The sequence below is a fragment of the Ochotona princeps genome, chromosome 12, assembly GCF_030435755.1.
Source record: "Ochotona princeps isolate mOchPri1 chromosome 12, mOchPri1.hap1, whole genome shotgun sequence".
Taxonomy (NCBI): Eukaryota; Metazoa; Chordata; class Mammalia; order Lagomorpha; family Ochotonidae; genus Ochotona; species Ochotona princeps.
Window position 1 is genome coordinate 19273515 of NC_080843.1, and position 25102 is coordinate 19298616.

The following is a 25102-nucleotide window of genomic DNA, read 5'->3' on the forward strand; positions in this document are numbered from 1 at the left end:
ATTCATTTCCCAGTTGCGATCCTGATTCCAGCTCCTTATTGAAATAACCCTGGGAGATGTCAGTGGATAACTCAAGCACGTGGGTCCCTGCCACTCATGTAGACTTGGATGGAGCTTTGGCCTGGTCTAACCTGCACTGTTGCAAGCACTTGGTGGGTAAGCCTGATATAGGAAGATAGGCGCTCTTTCTGCTTCTCTCTTTCCTTTTCTCTCTCTTTATCTCTCTCTCTTTCTTTCTTTCTTTCTTTCTCTCTCTCTCTTGCCTTTACCAACTCCTTTACTCTCTTTACCTCTCTCCAAACCCCTTCTCTTTTTATTTTTGAATCATATTTTTACAGGGAACAAAGAAAGGCTTTTCCTACAACTTCAATATGAGGTGAATTTTAATGGCCAACACGCTGTCATGGCTGCCTTGATGCTTTGGCTCAATTAAAAAGACTTAACTTTTCGACATTAAAATGCAATTTTAAAATCTAATTATTTATATCCTTCTGTTACCAGACAATTTGATGTATACCAAAATAAAGATTAAGAAACTGGCAATAGTTCCTACCTACCCTGTCTCCTACCAGCGTTCACACACACTGTCCTGCTTTCTTCTTTTCTAATTTTTACAATGACATACTTTCTTTTTTTTATTATTCTTTTTTTTTTTTTAAGGAAAGATTTTCACAGAGAAGAGAAACAGAGAGTTCTTCCATCTCCTATTTCATTCACCAAATGGCCACAATGGTCAGAGGTAAGCCAATCAGAAGCCAGGAAGAAGAAGCTTCTTAGGGGTCTCCCACATGGGTACAGTGTCCAAGGCCTTGAACCATCCCCTGCTGCTCTCCTGGGCCATAGCAGAGGGCTGGAGTGGAAGGACAGCAGCAGGACACAAACTGTCACCACAGGAGATGTTGGTACTAGGAAGTAGGGGATTAGTTGCTTTGTCACTATACCAGCACGAAGATTGGCATAGTATCATTTCCCTTTACAATCACAGACATTCGTCATCATGAGAGAGGTAGTTGTAAGTCTTCCAGTTGGAGAGGTCTTGCTCCTGACATCCATGTCAAGAACAACCTCATCAATGAGGAATAAGTATGTAGTTAAAGTACAGTTTTATTTCCTTTGCCTTTTCAGCTTCACGCATTGTGAAATAGATTTTTCCCAAACTTTCTCTGAGTTTCATAATCCTACTGATGCGTGAAAAAAATAGAAAATGGTGTGCAACAGTTTTTGCTTCTGAATTATAGTGACAGTCATTATTTAATAACTATTTTATATAAGCAACCACCAATATGTCTTATAGAAAGAAATAACTTTTTAACAAATTTGCATTTATTATGTATGCATCCATATTTATCTGTACTAACATAGAGAATGAAGATGCAAAACCTTCACTTGGCTGTTATGAAAGCATAAACAGGCAATTATTGTTCTGTTGGTAAATGTCTTTCAGGAGCTATGTGCTTAAATAAAGGAAACAAAACAACAAATCGTGTATGCACACAGACATATGTACATATATCTCTGATTTTTGTTATTTAAAATTGAGCATTTTCAAATAGAGTTCTGTTGCTTTGGAATTTTAAAACATGGGAACAAGGAAAATTTGTCTTTCCCTTGAATTATTTGCCTCTTCCTGGTTTTAAGTCTATCAGGGAGAATATTACCTGAGAATATGTTTCAAATCACTATGTCTTGTGCATAATGTCTGAGCATATAAATATAATTTCATCTTAATTTTATGGATGTCTGGAAGACACCACACACAAAAAGTGTGATTTTACTTGATGAAATGACCTTGTTTAATTTTCTTTGTTTTAAATGAAATGAAATTTTTTTAAAGTCCACAACAAAATAATTAAAAAGCACAGAGTGGCTAAACCATCGCTTTATGTGTGACAAGATCCCACATGGGCCCCAGTTCCTGTCCCAGCCGCTCCATTTGCCATTCGGATCCCTGTTTGTGGCCTGGGAAAGCAGTCGAGGATTGCTCAAAGACTTGAGCTCCTGCACCTGTGTGGGAGACCCATAGAAAGCTGCTGGCTCCTGGCTTCAAATCAGCTCAGCTCTGGCCATTGTAGCCACTTGGGGAGTGAACCAGTGGACAGAGGATCTTTCTGTCCATCTTTCCTTCTCTCTGTGGATCTGCATTTCCAATAAAAATCCATAAATCTTAAAAAAAAAAATCAATGAAGCTACATTTACACATTACTGGTAACCATCATTAGGGTTCCTCTTTGGTATTGTACTTTTTGTCTTTTGAGAAATGTATCCACGATCATAGCATTAATGAAATTTTTCTCTGAGATCTGTTTTGCATTAATTATGAGTGTATTTGCCTTAACTTCTAATTATGTCATACAACTATGAATCTTAGAGTTAGAGATCCTTGATATTTTGAATGTTTAAACCAAGTGTAGGGAAATGCTTTCTGTCTAGGGCCTTCAGTATGTTTAGAACATCATTCATAGGCCTTACAAAATAACCAAATTAAAAACTTGCCTGTTCTAGATCTACTGAATTTCAGTCCCCATCTTTTGCCTTGGCCAGTCCAGACCAAATGGTTTCTGGGTCTTACATGAGCCAATGTCCACAGATTTCTCATTCCTGAAAAAAATTACAACTCATGTAGTTTAGACACTAGTGATATGCTTAACAATATTTATTCAAATAGAATTTTGAACATAATATCAGTAATAGTTATGAGGACAAATGAATACATGTTACTGAATTTCATCAGACTAAATAATTGAAGTGAACAACATGATGCTTACTTTGTGATGAATTTATTTTCAATTAATAATATTCATTTCCAAATACCTTTAGATTTTTGATTTCCATACCTCTTCTTTTTTCATATGGATGCCTCTGTAAAGCTTATTCTAGGAAATGCTCATAAATCTTCATTAAAAACCTGTTCCACATTATCTATGCAAATTATAATAACCTTATTACCCCTCCCCACATGGGTCTGATCACCAAAGGTATTCAGGTCACCCATAACTCGCTTGATTGTTGAAGGTGTGCAGGTCAGACTCTGCCTTACACCCTTCTCCCACTCAATGTAAAAACAGATGCTCCCACTTTGAAAAGTAGATTGTTTTCCCTCACCCTCTGCCTGTGAAATGGCAAGAACATTAAAATTTATCTACCTACTCTCTCTCATCAGAGTCAACAATCTTTATGGAAGTGTGAGATTTAAACAAATGAAAATGGAACAGAGAGAATTCACATAGTTTGTGCAAATTCATGACTACAGAAAAAGATGGAGATTAATTAAAACAACAACAAAAAAGAGATACGGATAGCATTTTGATTCCTACTTTCTTGTATTGTTGTTCTTTCTGCTTAGTGCTTGCCTTCTCCAGCCCACAGAGTATCTGGTAACATCCCACAGCTTGAAGCTCATTAAAACCCACAAGCAGGTTTGAGGCGTGGTAGCCTAGTAGTTAAAGTCCTCATCTTGCACACTCTGGGATCCCATATGGACACCGGTTTTAATCCCGATGGCCCCGCTTCCCATCCAGCTCGCTGCTCGTGGCCAGGGAAAGCAGTCAAGGAATGGCCCAAAGCCTTGGAACCCTGCACCCACGTGGGAGACCCAGAAGCTCCTGGCTCCTGGCTTCAGATTGACTCAGTTCGGGCCATTGTGGCCAGTTGGGGAGTGAATCATCAGATGGAAGATCTTCCTCTGTCTCTCCTCCTCTCTGTTTATCTGACTTTCCAATAAAAATAAATAAATCTTTTAAAAAATAAAATATGGAGAAAATACTAACAAAAAGAAAGTTATCACATGCCTGTACTTATATCATAAATTAAATCCTGAAATCTTACCTTGACAGTTTTTGAGACATTTTCTTGTACTTTAGTGTTTCAATAGATTTTCAACCAAGATTTTTTTTTAGTTTTTGCTTTCATCTAACAATTAAAATCTGGAAATGCATCAAAAGGTATGCCTGAATTCAATGACTAGATTCTTATTTTGATATAGTTACAAAATGAGGTGTCTTGCAACATGAGTGAAGGAGAACTCTAAGAATATCAAACCACATGATTATGTCAATGACTTCTTTACAAAACTGTATGGTGGGACTGTGCAAATACACAGATAGGACATTAGCTCTAGGGGAGCAAGGTAAGTGTGATGGTCTTGACCTGTCCAGGTGGGTACATAATATCTGTTCTCTATGTAAATAAATTTTAAATTTTAAACATGCTAAAAAGAAGGAATATTAGCTTCAGATGTAAAAAAAAATGAATTGTACTTTCTTCTCCGTTACCCAATATGTGATTATTAGCAACTAATTTAATCTATCTATGCATAGTTTTATTTTTTAAAAAAAGTTCTTTTATAGGAAGAATTTAGTATTAGCAACTGTATTTCACAAGCTGTGTATTTTTTCTTTGTAAGATGATAAAGCACTTTAACGTTGCAAAGGTTCCTAAGACTTATAATTTATCTTTTCGTCTGAAGTACAGACATAAGAAAACAAAACAGAGAGAGTTCAAGCATGAGTTGAGGGGAGAGAAAAAAGAAAGAAAGAGAGGGAGAGAGAGAGCCATCCAATGTTTTTGGGTTTTTTTTTTTTTTTAGATTTATTTATTTTTATTACAAAGTCAGATATACAGAGAGGACGAGAAACAGAGAGGAAGATCTTCTGTCTGATGGTTCACTCCCCAAGTGACTGCAACGACTGGTGCTACGCCAGTCCGAAGCCAGGAGCTTCTAGATCTCCCATGCGGGTGCAGGATCCCAAAGCTTTGGGCTGTCCTCAACTGCTTTCCCAGGTCATGAGCAGGGAGCTGGATGGGAAGCAGGGCCACCGGGATTAGAACCGATGCCCTCATGGGATCCTGGCACGTGCAAGGCAAGGGACTTTAACCACTTCGTTATCACACTGGACCCAACCATGCACTGTTTTCAACAATCACAGGTACCAAGACAGGACCAGACCAAAGTCAAAAGCTTCCAATTCCATCTGAGTCTTTCACATGTGGAAGAGTGTCCGAGCTTTTTAAGCCATTAGCTGGTGCCTTCCAGGGTACAAATTTCAATTTGTTTGATATGACGTTCCTTAAAAATCTCAAATGTCTCATACACGTAAGACCAGTTATGTGAAGTGAGTAAAATGAGTATTTTCTGCAACTCACATTTTCATCCCATCTATGAATAATATTTATCTCATCTATTTTCTAAAAATATCAAATTTTAATGTAAGAAACGAAAAACAATAGAACTTGCATTCACTTCAATAACATGAACAAGGCACTGTGCTTGTGGATCATGAAAAATATAATACTTTGGAATTTCAGTTTTTCAGATATTTATAGAGATAAGTGTCATTATGATACAATGTTATTCTCCAAGGTTGACATGTAATAATATGAAGCAACTCACGATAGCATGTATATATGCTCTGATGTAGTAAGGCAAGTGAAATATCTCAAATTGATTTTTTTTCAAACTATTTATGAAGCTCACAGGTCCAAAATCACATCTGTATTGATGCCTAAAGATTCAGGATGAGGTAATGTTTAACTCTATAACTTCAAGTTGTCTGGATACGATTAGCCCTGAGTTTGAATGTTGGGTCGTAGGTCACCAATTTCCTGTTTCCTTTGTTAAACTTAATGCAGCCTTTTATATACTGCTAATATCCTTCTCTACAGCATTGCAGATTAAACAAGCACAACATAGTTCAGTTTCTTTAGCTACTCATTCTCTCAGCGATGCTATTTTTTTTTGTACCCTGGAGGAAGAGAATTCTAAGAGAGAATAATTGCAAATGACCTTTAGCTTTTAACTTGAAAATTAACCCCTACAATAATCAATCATTTTGCCTTGGAATTTAGTAAAATTATAGTACAATGACATAGAATTGTGCAATTAGCAGTAAATTCAAAGGAAGTAAGAATTGGTCTCAGGCTAGTGTTTCATCGTTGTGAATTCAGCCTTTCAAATAGATTTTGTAAGCATCTTCTAATGTGTGAGTCACATACACTTAGAGCAGCGCAATGTCAGAGTGAAAATTAATGTGTTTAAAACTTCGACTTCGTTTTAGTTCACTGGGACAAAACAGTATTAACTGTAGGTCAGTATGTTGTCTGATGAGTAAATATGCAATAGGAACTCAAATCCATGTCAGTAACTATATAGTAAATAATTTTGTATTTAATAATCACCATATGAGATTGCTAGTTTGTGCTTTGCATACCAGTGCAGTTTGAATACATATCTGAAATGTTCTCTTTTGTTAAAATTTGTTTTTGTTTTCATGGCACAATAACAGAGAGAGACAGACAGACAGAGAGATAAAGAAATTTAAATTCTGCTGGCAGACTCCATAAATGACTGTGGTGGAGGCTAGCCCAGGCTGGAGCCAGGAACTCTAGGTGGAATTCCCATGTGGATGAGTGGAGCGGATGCATTAATGGGGCCATCTTCTGCTGCCTTCCCAGCCACACGGAGGTTTATTGGAAGCAGGGCAGCATGGATTCAAGCCAGTGTTCTGATGTAGAATGCTGTCCCTCCAGGTGACGGTAATTCTGTTGGGCCACACTATGACACCTCTAATGTATCGTATTCTAATTGACACACCAATAACGCATGGAAAATGCAAAATAAAAAAATCTAAATAATTTTAAGACTACAAACTTCCCAGTGATTCGAGGCAGAGTATTCTTTTTCTTTGTTTTATTTTATATATATACATATATATAATTTTATAATCAATTTCACTTTTAAAAAAAAGGAAAGCCCAAATGTGACCACAGAAAACACTTAACAAAATTATGGTTGGCCATTGACCCTCAAAAAGTCTCACCTAAGTGATCATCACCATGTCTCTCTGGGAGTTCATTCTAATGTTGATACGAAGTGCATATGTGCTTTCAATAGCAAATGTATGAATTATAGCTCTTGGACATAAAGGAAAATGTGGCTTGCATTAATTTTCATTGAGTCTCTCAATGCAATTTTTTCTAGGCATTTTATTAATACAGAAGCATTGCAGGATACCAATGTGTGTGTCAGAGTTAATGGTCTCTTCAGGACCTATAAATATCATAACACATATATCCAGATGCAGTTATATTTGCTGAATGATCCTTTTTCTTTGAGCACTTCACTCTAATTCCCTGATGCCAGGAGAAATGAAGAATCTGTTACTACACAGCGGTGCCTAAAAGAATTTATGGTTTTTCATTAATAACTTGGAAGAGAGACCATTTATTAACTTAGATGTAGCTTCTCCATGATGATAAGAAGCATATGAGAAGAGGAAATGCATTTTCAAGCAAGTGAATCACGAAAGCAGGTGTATGACTGGCACAGAAAGAAGAGTGAAGGAAAGCCTGTGACATCGCATCCCAAGAGATCTCCCAGATTTTTGCTTTTGTAATGATTTCCTAATGAAAGGAAACGGAGCATCCTCAAGGGAATGATATATTAAATCTCCCTCTTTCATTTTGTATATGCTTTCATCAGGTTCAGATGTTTTCAGCATTTAATAACCCTTTTTTGCAAAAAAAAAATATGCTCAGAGGTTTTCTTGAACTTCACATCACTACTTCCAGCTATTATAATCTCACTTTAAAATATGAGAAATGTTTGAGAATATATAGCTAGCTAGATATAGATATTGATGAGTAATCTGCATATGAAAAATCTCGTATCACTACGGAGTGGCAAATAACAGAAAGAAACCAGGAAAAAACTCGAATATTAAAGAACATTTGACAAATTGCCGGAAAGTTAAACCCTGCATTAATGTATGATCTTACTGTTGCACTCCTTTACGCTTATCTAAAAGAGGGGAAGCCCTATGTCCATCACCAAACCTGAGTCGCGTTTATTCATATACCTTCTGAAAATCATGAACATCATTTCCCTCTGGAAAGTATCGCCAAAGCAGCAGATACGGAAATCCATGTTTAAACAATGACCGTTTGAGCACGTTTGTTTTTCAAAGTAGTAAATATTGATTCTTTCTCTTTCTGAATTGCCAAGGATTTGAAGAAAACAACATTGTTCTAAATAAAAACACAAATAAACAGAATGTGCTGTCTTCCCACAAGAAAATACCTTTCAATGACAAATAGTGTAGAGGAGGTGTTTGGATAGCGGTTAAAGGACCATGAGGCATGTCCATGTGTCAAACTGGAGTCCCTGGGTTTGAATCCAAGCTGCACTTTCTTTTTCCTGCTGATGCATACCCTGAGAGGAAGCTAACGGTCATGTGGCTATACCACAAACCAGCTGACAGACACACACTGAGTCGGGCTCATATTTTCAGACTGCACAAATTTAGTTCCAGACTTGGTGAGCATTTGCACTTTTGAGAATGACCTGATAGATGGCAATTTCCCTCCATTTTCCTTTCCCAGCCTGTATCAGTGTGCGTGTGTGTGTGTGTGTAGCAGGAGTGGGAAATCCACCTTTCAAATGAGAAAAAAGACCTGATGCACACTTTTTAATAGAGTACAGGCATATTTTATGTCTCAAAATTTAAGATCAAACTTTAGGCATGTTAATTAAACATAAAAAACAAAAACAATTTTAAGGAAAAATGGAATGACCAATCTTTTGATTTAAAAAAAAAAAGCAAAAGTCCGAGTGATATAGAAAAAGACATCTTTCACCAGCTCATTTTCCAAATGCATAAAACAGATTGAGCTGAGCTTGGGTTAAACCAGCAGTCAGAAACTCCATTGAGTGTCTCAGGGGTGGGTGGAACCAACTACTTGAGTTGCAAGTTGCTGCCTTTCCTAGGGAATTCCCCAAAGCTGGATAGGTGTCAGAGCACCTGCCACAAAAGGGAAGTAACCAGGAAGCAAGAGAACCACTGGCTTTATCTTGAGATCTACACTATTCACATAACAAAAAAAAGAGGAAAAATTGAAAGCACTAAAAAATATGGTATTATCCAACTGTGGGTTAAGAATAGCATTCAAGTGTTTGTCATCATAGTGAAAGCTGTGTTCTAGCAAGAATTTATGGAAGTCACTGAGTTAGTGCACTTATTTCCAACTACTTTTTCAAAGGAAGATGAGTTGACACCTGTGTCATGAGTAGTTGAAGCTTGGGTAGGGACCTCTAAAATTCTTGATATACATGTCAGAAAAATATGCTAGTTTACGTATTATTTTAATTAAGTCAATCAACATTTTTACTTACTGATCCAATCCTTTTCTGCTTATTTCCAGGAGATTCCTGCATCAAGTGCCTAAGTCGCTATCCAAACACCAAATGATATCCATTGTTTAACTTGTATTTTCACTTGAAATGCAGTATGATTTCTAAAAGATTATTGTTAAATTTGAACTCATTTCCCTTTTGTTTCTAAGTCTACACTTACATTGATAAAAATTTCCTTGATAACTCCTTTCAGAAAGCTTAGCTTTCAAAATGAGGTGTTTTAAAAATGTATGGTAGGGGCCCGGCGGTGTGACCTAGTGGCTAAAGTCCTCGCCTTGAAAGCCCCGGGATCCCATATGGGCGCCGGTTCTAATCCCGGCAGCTCCACTTCCCATCCAGCTCCCTGTTTGTGGCCTGGGAAAGCAGTCCAGGACGGCCCAAGGCTTTGGGACCCTGCACCCGCGTGGGAGACCCGGAAGAGGTTCCTGGTTCCTGGCATCAGATTGGCATGCACCGGCCGTTGCGGCTCACTTGGGGAGTGAATCATCGGACGGAAGATCTTCCTCTCTGTCTCTCCTCCTCTCTGTATATCTGACTTTGTAATAAAATAAATAAATCTTTAAAAAAAATGTATGGTAAATCATTAGATTGAAGGCATTGGTTTTACTACTTTTTAAGTATTATTGTTATGGTAAAGTAACATTTATGCTTTAAACAAAAGGCAGAACAGGTTGGACAAAACCCGTTTAGGTTCTGAACTTGCATAAGATTTACCTAGTATACATTTCCTTTTTGTAAAGTCCCATTATTTTGATTTCTGATTATAAGACAGATAGAGATGAATTATAGGCAGAGAACAAATAATCATATTTCAAAGAAAAAAATACAAACCATCCACAAACAAAAGTTAACCTGACTCACCTGCTTTCTGTTGACATTGTTAGCAAACAAAATTCAAAAAAAGTCTTGATCTCTTTATTTCTGTTCAGCCTTAGATTTCCAAATAAAGCCTTTGGAAAGGAACATGGCAATGGTATGTAATAGCTCTTTCTTCAGTAAGGAAAAAGTACATTATAGTGCCAACAAAATTTTAGTCTCTTCGCCTGTTTGTACTCACATCAGCCAATGCCTGAACTGGAAAATGTAAAATTATCACATAAAAATACAGGCAAATTTGTTTCACGTTATGGCAATGTTCAATAGAACCAAATATAGACCATACTAATAAAGCTTACATTACATTGTGATGTCTACAAAATTAAGTTCCTTGTTACAATGAATCACTGAATAATGGCCTTTCTTTACTTAACTGCATAATGGGTAAACAAGAAATAGAAACTTACAGTGATTCATTAAGTTCAGAAATCAAACAATATGAAACAACATTTTGCCTGCAGATTTTAACCATTATAAAATAGATATGATAGCATGTAGTCTTAAAATAGTGGTTATTATGTTAGCATTAATGAAAAGATTAAAAAAGGGGGAAAATGGGCCTTGGCATGATAGCATAGTGAACAAAGTCCTTGCCGTATGGTGCTGGATCACATCCTGGTTGCTCCGCTTCCCATGCTGCTCCCTGCATGTAACCTGGGAAAGCAGCTGAGCATGGCCCAAAGCCTTAGGGAACCCTGCATCCACGTGCGAGACCCTGAAGAATTTCCTGGCTCCTGGATTCACATCAGATCAGCTCTGGCTGTTTTGGACACTTGAGGAGTGAGCCAGTAGATGGAAGATCTTTCTCTCTCTCCTTCTTTTTTGCTGTAAATCTGACTTTTCAATAAAAATAAATATATCTTTAAAAAAAAAGAAATAAAGAAAGGGGGAACCCTTTTAACTAAAAAAAAACTATATTATGGAAAGTAAAAAAAAAAGTAAATAAGATTGAAAAAGAGTCTCCACATTCTCTTTTTTCCTTCCTTCCTGTATCTGGGGGAAGGAGGGAAACAAGGAGAGAAGTCACACCCAGCTTCCTAAATGCCTCTGTCTTAAAATTTTAAAATCACAACAGTAATTAAATGACTTCAATAAAAGTTCCAAGCAGATGGAACCATTGTTAAACAGAAATCTCATATGTGTTGTGTAATAAGCAATCTGCAGTTATTTCCCATTCAATGAGCCTCCAAAGACCAGTCAACTTGGTGTGAATAACGTGGTAGCATCCCACAGCCTAAAATCATGAGAGAAGTGTGAAGCTGTGTACACAGCTGTAGAAGTTTGGTATGCAACAGCTGTAGAAGTTTGATAGGAATTTACACAATTTTGATACATGCGGCCAAAAATATTATACAAATTTTACTATTTATCATAATTATCGTGATATGGTAATTAATGAAAACAAAGCGTAAAAGTTTTAAAATAATAATACTATTTCAGTCACAAAACCAAGGCAGTTGATTAGCACAATAGTTGCCACCCCATGAGTTGAGTCCCTATTCTCTCCATTCCAAGTTTCTGCACATGGGTGGGCAGCAGGTGTAGCCTCAAGTACTCAGGTCTCTGTCATCCACATAGTGACACCCACATTGAATTCAGGCCTCCAGGCAGTTGGGAAGGGAGCTAATGGAATTGAACTTGCTCTTTTAATGCTACTCTACTTGCTGTCTTTTAATTAATGAAGCAACATCTAAATATGAAATGTAAAACTAGTAAACCTTATAGCACATTTCTTACCATAGACAAGATAGTGAGTTAGTATTATTAAATAGCAATTATGTGACAATACAGGTTACACATGAAGAAACTTAGACATATATAATCTTTAAAAGATGACTAATACATGAAATGAGGTAAATAAAATGTTTGAGCAAACACAAGTTGTCTACATTTTTCCTGTCATAATTCCATACTTTATGTTTGATGTAAATTGGTGATTTATATAGCCCAAATTTTGTAATTTTCCCTAACAGAATTCATGTTTTATTCCTAATCATTGATCATTCAGTAACATATTACTTAACTCCATGGTCCTGCAAATTTTTTTGTTTTAATTTTGTTTCTGTTTTTGATTTTGTTTCATAGTTTCTCATTTAAGGGAATACATGGTAACAACGTGATAGGGACTATCCTATCTAAATATGAAGATATGATCCAGCAGGCATCTCTACTTCCAAAGAAAAGATGGACTCTCAACAAAATTGTTGGCTGTATTGTGGCAATAGGATGCTGCTTTACATAAAGATAGTGTGCTCAAGCAGGTGCACATTAGAATACAGAGGATAAAAGCTCTGTATTGATGTTAAGGAATGCTTAGTGAAAAATTATATGGATTCCCTTCAGAATCCAACTACTCTTCCTCATCTCTGCTTTTAATCGTTGCTCTGCTGTGATATACCAACAGTGTAGTATTTTGCCCTTTTCCATCTTTATAGACTATCATCACGCAATCTTCAGGGAAGATAATGTTACTTCTTTGTTTAGTTTTCCTTCTGAAAGAAACATTCTTATAGAGACTAATATTGCATTCCTCATAATTTCCATCATGACCTCACTCCTTGGTATTTCTGCACAATTCCTTACACTTATATTAACCTCCAATCCAACTCACCGCTATATGATCTGCCCATGCTTTCTTTTGCCCGGGGTTATTTCCCTAGGACTACCACACGTTTCACCTCCTTGATGGCTTCTTGTTTCTGTAGATGGCAGTTGCTCCCTAGGGCAACTCGTACAGTAATGCCCACTGCTTCTCCCCGTGAAAGTTTTGATCTGATAATTTACACGTATGTATTATATATACAGATATATACACATATGTATATATGTATGTATTATACACAGACACACAGAGACACACACATACACTTTTATTAATTGTATTCTGCAACTGGTAATATAGTGAACCATAATGAGAATGATGGAATCATATATTTTAAAAACAGTGACTCTATAACAATTTCATTGGGAGTCCTCCTTTTACTCAGCACCAGAGATGTGTTCTGCGCCACATCTTTTCTCGGTGTGCCAGTTCCCGTAGATGAATATATGTATGTACATGTTGCCTAAATATCTACTGATCTTTCATTTTGCATCAAGGTTGCCTTATATCAGAGAGAACATAGGATATCTGTCTTGTTGAAATTGGCTTATTTCAGGGAGCATACCATTGTCTATACTTGTAATGTCATGATAAACTTAAATAGCAGAGTGATGGACTTGTGACTATCGCTGAAGGACTTTAATATTGCAATAATACAAGGGAAAGTAGTGGGGGAGGGAGTATATGAAGGTGGAAGGGGAAATTTCTGAGCCTATGGAACTGTATCAAGAAAAATAAAACATAAAAAAGAACACTTAAAATGATAAATAAAAACAATGACTCTATTGCAAAAAAAGATATGTTTATGTATTTTCCCTTCAAAATTTCAAAGTCCTATGCACTCAACAGACATGGTGAGTTTACTTAGTAGAAATTCAGTGTCAAAATGTATGTACCCTATCAGTTCTCAAATGTCATTTCATGAGAACATTTTTTAAAGATGCATGTAAAATGCTTAATCTAAGCTGCTTATTTGTTTTTGTTTGGTCAGATGGTACCATAGTTTCAATCTTACAGATAAAATTTTAGACATGTTCAAGTGATAACGACATTCACTGTCATGCTTAGTCTGTAACCACAAAAGAATTCTATCTTCCTGCTTTTGAACGTGTGCTCATTGATGCTTAAGACATTCTATTGGGCCCAGTGTGGTAGCCTAGTGGCTAAAGTCCTGGCCTTGCACATGCCAGGATCTCATATGGACATTGGTTCTAATCCCAGCTAGTTCTGATCTAGTTACTCTAATCTAATCTGACTTTATAATAAAAAATAAAATAAATCTTAAAAAAAGAAATATTATTTTCTCTACACTATGCCCTCTATGCTACTTCTTGTTGATGGAAATCTTATTTCCACTTTTTACTGAAACAGATCTGATTTGTAATGGAAATAGGTAAGAAAAAAAATGAAATTCCTAGTAGTGTAGCATCCCTCCAATGACATTGGACTCATCCACAGCTGTTTCTCACCTACACTTTTGGTTTTTCTTTCTTCCACCATCTCAGAACCTTAATATATCCATTTGTGGTAAACTTTCCAGGAAAAAAATGCCATCTTTTAAAAAAAAGATTTTATTTATTTTTATTGTAAAATCAAAAATAAAGAGAGGAGGAAAGACAGGAGGATTCTCTGTCCATTGATTCATTCCCCAAATGGCCACAATGGACAGTACTGTGCCAATCCGAAAACAGAAGCCCAAGCAGCCTCTTCCGGGTCTCCCACATGGATGCAGAACCCCAAGGCTTTGGGCCGTCCTCGACTATTTTCCCAGGCCACAAGTAGAGAGCCGGAGGTCAAGCAGGGCTGCCTGGATTAGAACCAGCGCCCATATGGGATCCTGGTGCATGCAAGGTGAGGACTTCAGCCGCTAGGCTTCCACGATGGGCCCAGAAAACATCATCTTTGAACAAGGAGAAAGAAAGTAAGGGAGTTTAGGATAGATTTTTTTCTTTGTTTGTGTATACATCAATATATGTTGCAGTAATAAGAAAATCAATTGCAGCTGATCATTGTGAGGAACTGTGTCTGAGGAAATTGCATGTTTATTGAAGAAAGAAGAGAAATAGGCCCAGGGTTAGGGTGGAAATCACTTGTTACAATATTAACCATGTACGTGGCTGATCACACAGAATAGCTGGGACATGGAATGATCCTTTAGAGTGATCATCAGTTCAATCCGGATGACCTGATCTTGAAGAGCTGCATGGCCTCTGTTACTGGTTGTGGGACTCGAGGAAAGCACACCAGGGACAGATTTCTTTCAGCTGAGACATGTGTATATATACACACACACACACACACACACACACATTAATGACAGTGCTTGCTACCACTGAGGTAGAAAGCTCTTCATTCCTGTATAGAGGCCTGAATGTTGCATATGACCTTCACCAAAGGGGGGGGGGGAAGACCCCCAATAGAGAGAGGAGAAACTGTCAGAGGGAATTATGAAAATGAACACGAGGAAAAGTTGAAGAGGCAATGATGGAATAAGATGTGACAACCTCTGTTTCCACTGAATTCAAGTGAAACACAATAGACATTTATACAGGGATCTTAAAAAATATATAGTTTGTTCTTTTTTTTTTTCTGTATCAGTTTGTTCCCAAATAACTGGCTGTAACAGACAGTTCTGGAAACTGATAAAAAGCTGTAGTCTTACCACACAGAAAGGTAAGAAAAGAGGGAAATAGTGGTATGCTTCTACTTTTTTGCATTTCGTCTCAAGAAGGAGAAAGACCACTGGCAGGATACAGCGTGAGAGGAAATTTATTCTCCAGATCAGAAGAGACAGCAGAGTATTATGAAACCTGTTAGATCACATACAATATGCCCAGGACGTTGTACACTCAAAATCTAAAGAGTGACACATGCCCATTCCTGGAGTTTCCTTTTCTTGTCCAATCTACCAACCGGCTAAAAACATTTGTAAACAAAAACATATTTTATCATTGAAACCTCAGTAATCTGAGGACAGCATCCACAACTGTTTAGATATTCCTCACGTGCACAGTTAAAACTATGAAAACAAGCATGGGCTTTTTTTTATTTTAAAATTTTAAATTAAAGTCAATATAGGAAATTTAGAAGCTCTTAAAAAGTATTACCACATAATTAATGTACATTATAGCACCCATACATTGAGCGTATGTCACTATTCTAACCAATTAGCTAATGAGGAATTCAGCATGGTGCTACTGCTGGTTCAAACTAAACTACTTGCAAGGTAGGAAAATCGTTAGACTATATAAAGAACAATCATTTATTGTCCAATGGGGCTGTAAACTTTATCCACAGGTTAATTTGCTCAGCTAAATAAAAATCATTACCATCTCTGCAAGATACAAATATAAAACTTTACCTGTGGTTTCTGTGATGGGTAAGAATTTTAATCAATGACAAGTAACAGGAAGAGGGGACAATTGAATATTAATTTACATTTTGTTTCTTTCCCACTTACTGAGGTCTGTCATATTTTCAACTATCAAATAATTTCTCCTGTGAAAACCATAAAAACTCCTTTGGGTCCAATTAATTCTTAGTATTTTAAAAATTAGTAGATTACTTATTTTATCTTACATTGTCCATACAATTATCTAAACTTTAACAGATTTAAGTCGTGTTAAACTGAAACTGTTTGGGAGGCTGGGTGTGGCTTCTCCCCTTCCTGCTTCCTGCAGACACAGAAAGGAAAAAAAAATGTGGAAATGGTGATCCTACCTACCTTCCTTTAGCCCTTCACCCTTATCACCCTAATCAACTATGTAGAAATAATTTAAAAAAGAAAAAGAAGAATTGGATCAGAATGAGTGCATCCAGCCGCTGACTCCACAAAGTCCGATGTGAATGCTGGTTTCCTTAACAGTGACTTTACCTGCTGTACCGGAGTCCTCATCACAAAGCTTCCTATTGTACTCACATGAATGTGTACAATTATGATGAGTTACAGAAAAGTAGGAAACAAAGAAGGAAGATGGGAAGGATGGAAGGATGGAAGGAGGAAATGAAACAGGAAACAAGGAGGAGGCAGGGTGGAAGGCCAGAAGAAAAAAGAGAAAAGGAGAGAAAAATGAAAGAAGAAAATAACTTAAGAGAAGAAAAATATACAATCATAACTAAGTATGGTCTTGTCAGTGTACATACACACACACACAAACCACAATGGGTGCACAACAACATTGACACAGAAGAATAAACTTGATGGCTGAGGGGCAGTAAACTGATCAGCATCAGATCAGCCAAAAATTGCTTACAAATCTAAATCCTGAAATGTTACCCTTACCTTCTTTTCCTATAACCGATTAAATACTCTCCCTTACATCAAGAATAGTTCCAAGCGAGGGAGCTGACAAGATGCTAGAAAATTGCAAATTTTCCAAACACTTGAACTACATAAAAATAACTAGTCTAATTGATGAATGCTTTCAATTTGAAGGTGACAAGAAGCCACACAGAATACACATGGTAGCATGCTATAAGACTCCATTTCAAAATGTTTTCTGTATTATCTGATCATATAACTGGCAATCTTATTAATCTTGATCAATTTTAAAATAAGTCCAATATTTTCTCAAATGCTGTTGGACATGATTTTTGAGGAAAATATTCCGCGGTAAGTGTTTAGCACATTTACCTTCTTTTTGTTGTTTTCAGGAATTTGTATTTATTATCAAAGTCTTATTGTCAAAAAGACAATACACAAACAAAACTGCACATATACAACCTCACTGCAAACACTCAAACAGGACTCCTGTCACTAAAAAATCAATCTAAATTATCTCAAAAAAGCAAGTGAGTCTTCAAAACTTTCTTATCCATCCAGCCAGCAAATTAAAACAGTTAATAACAAAAAAAATACAAAATCAGAGGTCTGATATTGATGGTTACAATAGTCAGATGCTTAAGCGTTTAAATTATCTGAACTTGGATCTTGAGGCAGCTCAGCGTCCAGCTGTTCGTCATCTGGCAAGCTTGCTCTGCCACCTCTGGCGACTTCAACTTGAGTACACACAGCCCTTGGACTCCCCGTCCTCCATTCATTGAATTTGTCTTATAGCATCTTCCGGGTAAAATCAAAAAATCCTGCAGGCCTTCCAGCTCTGATGGAGCCTGTAAAGCTTCCTCCAGGGTTGCCATGCTCCATATCAAAGGCACAAAGCTGGTACCATCATCGTCACCTATGGCCAGGCCCGTGCGATCAGTACCAGCTCCCAGAACTGGGCCTGTGTACTCCAGGCTGCTCATGCAACCCATAATTGGACCCATCTGCTCCAAGCCGGCCTCCATGCCAGTCGGCACTAGGAATTCCATGCTCAGGCCCACGCACTCCATGGCACAGTCATCTGCTCAAGGCCAAAGCCTGTGCTGGTGCCCATTAACTCTACGCCAGAGTCAATGCACCTCCATGGTCTGGCACATGCCCTCAAAGTTGGTCAAGCCCCAAGGGTCCCATTCTCTGGATGCCCAGGACGCTGCCTCCACCTCCACCCTTGTGTTCATCACAGATCCTAACTGCCTCATGTTCTCCATGCCACCACCAAAAGGGTCCTCTATTGCTCCCATGTATTTATTCCAGACCCTGTGACTTCCATTCCTATTCCTTCAGGCCCTATATTTCCCCTGCCAATACCTTTATTCAGGTGATTGGCATATATAGGCTGCCCTCCCGGTCCTAATCCCATGCCAATACCACTAAATCCATGGGGAAACTGCTGTGGATGCTGCAAATTGGGGGCAGGGAGGGTGGATCAGCCTTTGGTAAGGCCCACTCATCCATTTTGACATCCATTGGTCCATCGAACAGCAATTGGCCATTAAACATAAAGATAGCTTGCATAGTTTCAATTGACTCTACCAAAGCCACAGTGCCTATGCCTCAACTTTGCCCATCTTTGTCCTCTAGAATATCCGCTTGTACCATCACCAGGTTCTTCCTGGACCTTCAGTGGCTTCCACTCAGACTGTGCTTGTTTCTAACCTCAGCAGCTTTTCTCATACTCTCTTCCATCTTGAATTCCACAACAGCACATCCTTTTGACTTTCTGGCTGCCTCTATGACAAGCTCTGTGTATGTTTCCTCACCCACTTGTTCTTCAACCAGGTTTTGAGGGACTGCCATTTCACCTCAAAAGTTATGTTTGTGATGAAGGGTCCATACTTCTTGGTCGGATTGCAGTATGGTTCAAAACAATTGTCCCCTCTTTTTTTTATATTTTTCTCCTTTCTCTTCTCATTTGGAGTTGGTCATTCCCCTTCACTATTCAGGCCTGGAGCCCACTGCCCCTTGGCACACTGGGCATACTGCTCTTCTCTTCCATTGTGGGCTGCGTCACAGCCTCCTTGGCCTGGACCCCAGCCAACATTTTCTCCCTGTCTGTGTTTTGTGCCAGCACATTTACTTCTGAAACATGATTTGCTAATCCAATATAATTCTCACAATATCTGTCTGGAAACTGTGATTTGTTCTGCACAATGCACATCACTATTGCTCAGACATCTTTCTGATGCTTTCTTTTTCTGAAACTTCACATGAAATCTGAACAGCAAGTGCACTTTCTGCTGCATTGTCTCAAGAACATTATCTTCTATTCTCTGAAAAATCAGAAAAAAAATTATCTTTTCCTACAACTCTGACCACCATGCATCTCTCCACATTCCCATCAGCTGATCTCTCGTGTTATTTAAAATCTTGCTGAAAATCAATGTGGATTCCCATTAAGAATTAATGTCCTCTTAGATTTCACAACAAGATTTTTCATCTTGTGCCTATATAGAAACGAGAACACCCACCCCCTAAATAAAAGGTTTTCCACTGAAGCTCGTTCCATGTGAGCTTTTGTAAATTTAAAAACCATAAACTCAAAGGAATTCATGCACATATGGCCTGTTGAAGGGGAGCGGAGAATGGTGGGCACAAAGGCTTACACAGCTGAGACCAATAAAGTGTGTTAACTTTTGTAGAACCTGCAATAATTTTTCCAGAAAAGCCTTAAGGTATTATGAAAATCTGATGCTTTATAACATCTGATTATACTTAAGAATATCATCAGCCTGCTGGGATCCACCGGCCAGTAATAATCTCTGTGGTCTTTTGCTTTTGTTAACAATAAACTTTGTAGACTAGAGCCTTTAAATAATTTTTTTTTTCTGGTTTAGCTATGAAAGTCCTGACTAGCCTTTGTTTTTCTTTGTTAGCTTTTATGTCTCAGCATCTTGAAATTTGGTTTTATTTCTGAACGTTAAATAAATCACTGGATTTGGCAAACATTAGCCAACTCATTTAGCATATTTAAAATAGCCTTATGTGGATTAGAGTAATCTAGATTCTACATTTCAAGGTATCATTTGCAACCTAAACTGCATTATTGATTTACACCATCAACAGTGAAACAAAACACGACGGTGTTGCCCAAGAGAAAATTTAAAAATGCTGTTTGACATTATTTTTGAGAAAGAATGCTGAATTATTTGTTAGATGCTCCCTTCATGCAGTTTCGATCAAATATTTCTAAGGAAATAAGTCAGAACTATGTTTACTAGGTGTCTCCTACATTGGTTGGCAGGTATTCAGGTATTTAGCCATCACCAACTGCCTCCTAGACTCTCCACTGGCAAGAGCTGGAATCAGGGCCGGGCTTGAAGTAGTCACTAGGAAATGGACTGAGGGTTGCACAAGCTGCTTCTCTATCACTGTGTCCCACACCATCCCTGGATGTCTTCAATTATCTGCCTCAGTTGGAAAAGAAATATCTCAGTAGTATAAACAGTGTCAGAAAAATGGCAACTATGTATCCAGTTATGGCAAGATGCTTGACATTGCTATGTATCTCAACTTGTTTCTTTTGTTTGCTTGTTTGTTTTTAATTATATTTGGTATAACTTTAAAGTCAGTGCCTGATTAATTTCATTTTATTTTTGTTGCTGTTTTTAGGGTTTATTTTTAGAAGAAACAAAGCAGCTTCTTTCTTGTTAATTCATTACCAAAATGCCTTGCCTAAATTTTGTATAAACTTCCTTCATATTAAAGAAAAGCAATTCAGATTTTTCAATATCATTTAGTTCAAGTGTGTTAATAAGCTTAACTGAGTTTATAGAATATGAAATAGCAGAATTATAATTTATACTCAAATATAATTATTTTGATTCAACATACACATTATAATCAAATTGCTATTACTAACAATATTCAATGATTTCATATTTTATAATGGTTAAATACAAGAACACAGGAGAAAATAATGAGAAGATCTTTTGGTTATTTGAGTCCCCAAACCATTAGGATATTATATAATTTAGAAACAATGTAAGAAAAGCATTTTCATTTCCATTTTTCATGCTCACCTTGCACAATAGATAACATTACAACCCAGATCATTTCATAGTGGACAATTTATGTATGCCTAGTGATAAATGAAAATATATCAATTGTCGTGAAAAGTCATTCTGATTCAAAATGTGATTCAAATCTAACTTTAGCAGCTGCATAAGAAGCATTCATCTATCCTGATTATCACAGCCTTAAGTCACTGTTACACAGGCCATGATGCACAGAGTACAACAAATTAAAAAATAAATAAAAATTGCTGGCACACTGACTATATCTACTGTACAGCCAAGAGATTCCTGAATCTGGAAACTCTTTTGAGAAACCAGCAATGTGAAACCCAGATGTTATGCAGGTAATGCAAAGTGCTAAACTTTGTTATTTAATGAGTCTCCTATTACCAACTGTTATTGCTCTAATTTACAGAACACTTAACTGAGAATCTGGAAGATTAATGTCAAATTTTCTTGACTTGAGGGAAGAACTAAGGATTTACAACCTGTTTCTGCGGAAAGCTGGAGTGCTAAATTCCTTCCCCTCAGGCTCCTTGTCTTCCAGTTGTGGAGTCGCACACCCACAGGCAGTGCCCCACACGTTTCTGACAGCGCCCATATTTCCTCAGGTTTCCCCAAACAAGCCCTCAGTGTCTGCAGAGCAAAAACCGCTAATCCATGCAATAACAATAGCGATAAAGTAATTTGAGAAAGTTCTGTCATATAATTTATTCTATAGTACTATTGCATTTTAACTCCCAGCCGCCTTTCAAGAGGATTAATTTTGATTCCTAAAATTAGGAAAGAAAAGGCAATAAAAAGCAGAACAAAAAGTTCATGATGACATAAGGATGAATCCAAACCAGAAGGAAAGTAAAAGCTGTATGTTTCATCTATTGAAACAGAAACCAGGATGTAAAAAGTTGATACCAAGATACTTAAACATTGATGACACTTAAACACAATTTTTTTAACTTATAGGCAGTTAATAATCTATCCCTTAAAACTGACCATCTAGAAATGTGCTAACTTTTTTTTAAGGATAATTTTACGGCAGACAATATATACATACTGAGGGACCAAAAGCAGCTTTCAGTGAACAGGCCACAGGAATTGGAGGTTGACATTAAAAACTGATTTAAATTATTGAATTTTAAATATTCTATCTTTTTTTATTCTTTTCCATTATTTTATTTGCATAAGGTTAACCAATTTCATGTATTTCAGAATATAAATTTAGGAGCATAATGATAATTCCCACCCTTGTCTCTCATCTTCTTATCCTCCTTCCTCCTTTCCTCATTTTTTGTTTTTGGATTCTTTCCATGTTTTTATTGGAAAGGCATATTTCCAGATAGATGGAGAGGAAAAAAGAAAGACCTGTCCACTGGTTTACTCCTAAGAGGACACAGATTGGCTGAAGCCGATCTGATCTGAAACCATGTGAGGGGAGCTTCTCCCAGGTCTCCCACGTGGATGCAGGATCCCAAGGCTTTGGGCTGTTCTTGACTGCTGTCTCAAGTCACAGGCAGGGAGCTGGACGTGAAATGGAGTAACAGGGTCTTGAACCAGTGCCCCTAAGGCATCTTGTCATGTGCACATTGAGAATTTAACTATTAAGATACCATGTAGAGGCCACCTTCCTACTTTCTTAGTGCTTTTCTTTTTTCTTTTTCTTTCTTAGTATTTTTTAAACAATAATATACATTTTAAAAAGATTTATTTATTTTTTTACTTTAAAGGCAGATTTACAGAGAGAAGGAGAGGTAGAGAGAAATAGCTTCCATCCGCTGGCATTCCACAAGTAGTCACAATGGCCAGAACTGAGCCCATCTGAAGCCAGGAGCCAGTAGCTTCTTCGGGCTCATCCAAGCAGGTTCAGAGTTCCACAGCTTTGGGCCAACCTCTAATGCTTTCCCAGGCCCCAAGCAGGGATCTGCTTGGGAAGTAGAGCAGCTGGGACATGAATCAGAGCCCATAGAAGATCCTGGCAGGTGAGAATTTAGCCACAGAAGCATTGCATTGGGGCCAGTAATGACATACCTTCAATTCTCTTCACAATCACAGGCTTAATACTCCATTTAGTACAGAATTCATCAAACAGCAAGTAAAATTGTACACATATGTAATCTTGATCCCCAGATTACAGACTAAGGAATAAGTAGTATCCAAATCTCAAACTGTCAATTTCAGTCACGCAGGTTACATTTGTTGTACTCTGTGCATTGGCTTTCACAGATGCTGGAAAACGTGATCTCTGTCTTTGTTGAGATGGGCCTATTAAGTTACTGAACATGATATTTAGTCTCATCAGTTTTGCCAAAGACCGGATTTCATTTATGAATAGCATATTTTCTTTATTTTCTTTCCTATTGTGAATGCTGATTCACAACTTTGTAACTATGATTTGAATCAATTAACCCCAAATTACTTTAATTCTCTTTTCTTTGCATATATCTATTTTAAAAAAAAATCTTATCTTTGCCTAAATGATAGCTTAATCTACAAAGGAAAAGAAAAATCCATCCTATTCTCACAAATTTAAATGTCAAGAACACTTAATTGTTATGATCCTTACATAGGAGTATCTGGTATGTACAGATTTCAACAGGGATTCAGGTTGATTATGTCACAAGGAGACACTCTTTTCTTCCACACTAAGGCAATGTCGGCCCTTCAATTGTGGATACAGTTAGGACTCTTCCCAAGGCCGGCCTGGCCTATTCCATTGGAGTGATACTATCAGAGGTGGTCTCCTTCTGCTCCCATATTAACAGTGTGAGATCAGTTATTCAAACTGCTCATAGTCAAATGGGCACTCCTGGATCTGAAAAGATTAATGTAGATTCCTTGTGGAGAGTCTAGATGCAATTAAAGTGAGGGTACAAACAAATGTCTTTCTTGCTCCCATGTTAATTGAATGAATAAAAACAGAAACTTTCCTGAGTGTGATTGTTCCTTTAAATATATAGGAGTGTTTATAACTAATTTTCTTTAAAAATGAATGCAAAGTGAAGGTAACAGTTTTCATGAAATTACAAATCATTATGTGAGTATAACTCTTTCAAAGCAAAGTTAAGTCATACACATGTGATAAAAGAAGTAAAAAATGCCTACTCTGAATTTAAACTGCACATTCCACAATGATATAAGTGGTGAAAACAGCAGTGTTTTTCTCAGTATCATGGAATCTGACAATTTTAGGATGTGTTGATTGAATTAGTAGAATGTTTAATAATCAACACCTAATTAGACAAACAGAATTGTTCATGTTCAACAGTATCAAACAACCAAAAATGATGACATCTATTCATAAATTTTATGCATTTGCACTTTGTGGAAATAACTTCGGACACAAATAAGAAATGAATACAGAGATGTAGCTTTGTGATTTTTTTTTCTGGAAAGTGTAACTGTTTCTTTTTTTTTTTTTTTTAAGATTTATTGATTTTATTACAAAGTCAGATATACATAGAGGAGGAGAGACAGAGAGGAAGATCTTCCGTCGGATGATTCACTCCCCAAGTGAGCTGCAACGGGCCGGTGCTGCGCCGATCCGATGCCGGGAACCAGGAACCTCTTCCAGGTCTCCCACGCGGGTGCAGGGTCCCAAAGCTTTGGGTCGTCCTGGACTGCTTTCCCAGGCCACAAGCAGGGATCTGGATGGGAAGTGGAGCTTCCGGGATTAGAACCCGCGTCCATATGGGATCCCGGGCGTTCAAGGCGAGAACTTTAGCTGATAGGCCACGCCGCCGGGCCCAAGTGTAACTGTTTCTTTCAAAGTGTCTCAAATGCAAGTTAAAAATCCTTAGCATTGGGAATAAGAGCCACACACAGATTCAGCTTTGCACATTTGGCTGATGTCATATTCTATTTTTATCTTATGTATTAAAAAGCATCAGGTCAGTATTTCTGAGAAATGGAAAACATAAATCTTAAAACGAAAGACAAAAGAAAAACTCTCCTCAAGTCTTAGTAACTCTGAAAGGGTTTCTTAAGTCCATCCCAACCTGGAAGGAGAAAAGGTGGTTGAGAGGTTGAAACAGCGCTTCTACCCCCCGGCCACTCCCCCTGATTTAAAAGTTGTAGCCTTGCAAGCATTTCAGAAAAGAATGCATTTA

The 25102-nt window shown here is 37.5% G+C and overlaps 1 pseudogene; it reads right to left on the reverse strand.

The window, feature by feature from the left end:
* Positions 1 to 18087: 18087 nt before the first annotated feature.
* Positions 18088 to 19027, reverse strand: LOC118758003 (heterogeneous nuclear ribonucleoprotein M-like; annotated as a pseudogene).
* Between the last annotated feature and the right edge of the window lie 6075 nt (positions 19028 to 25102).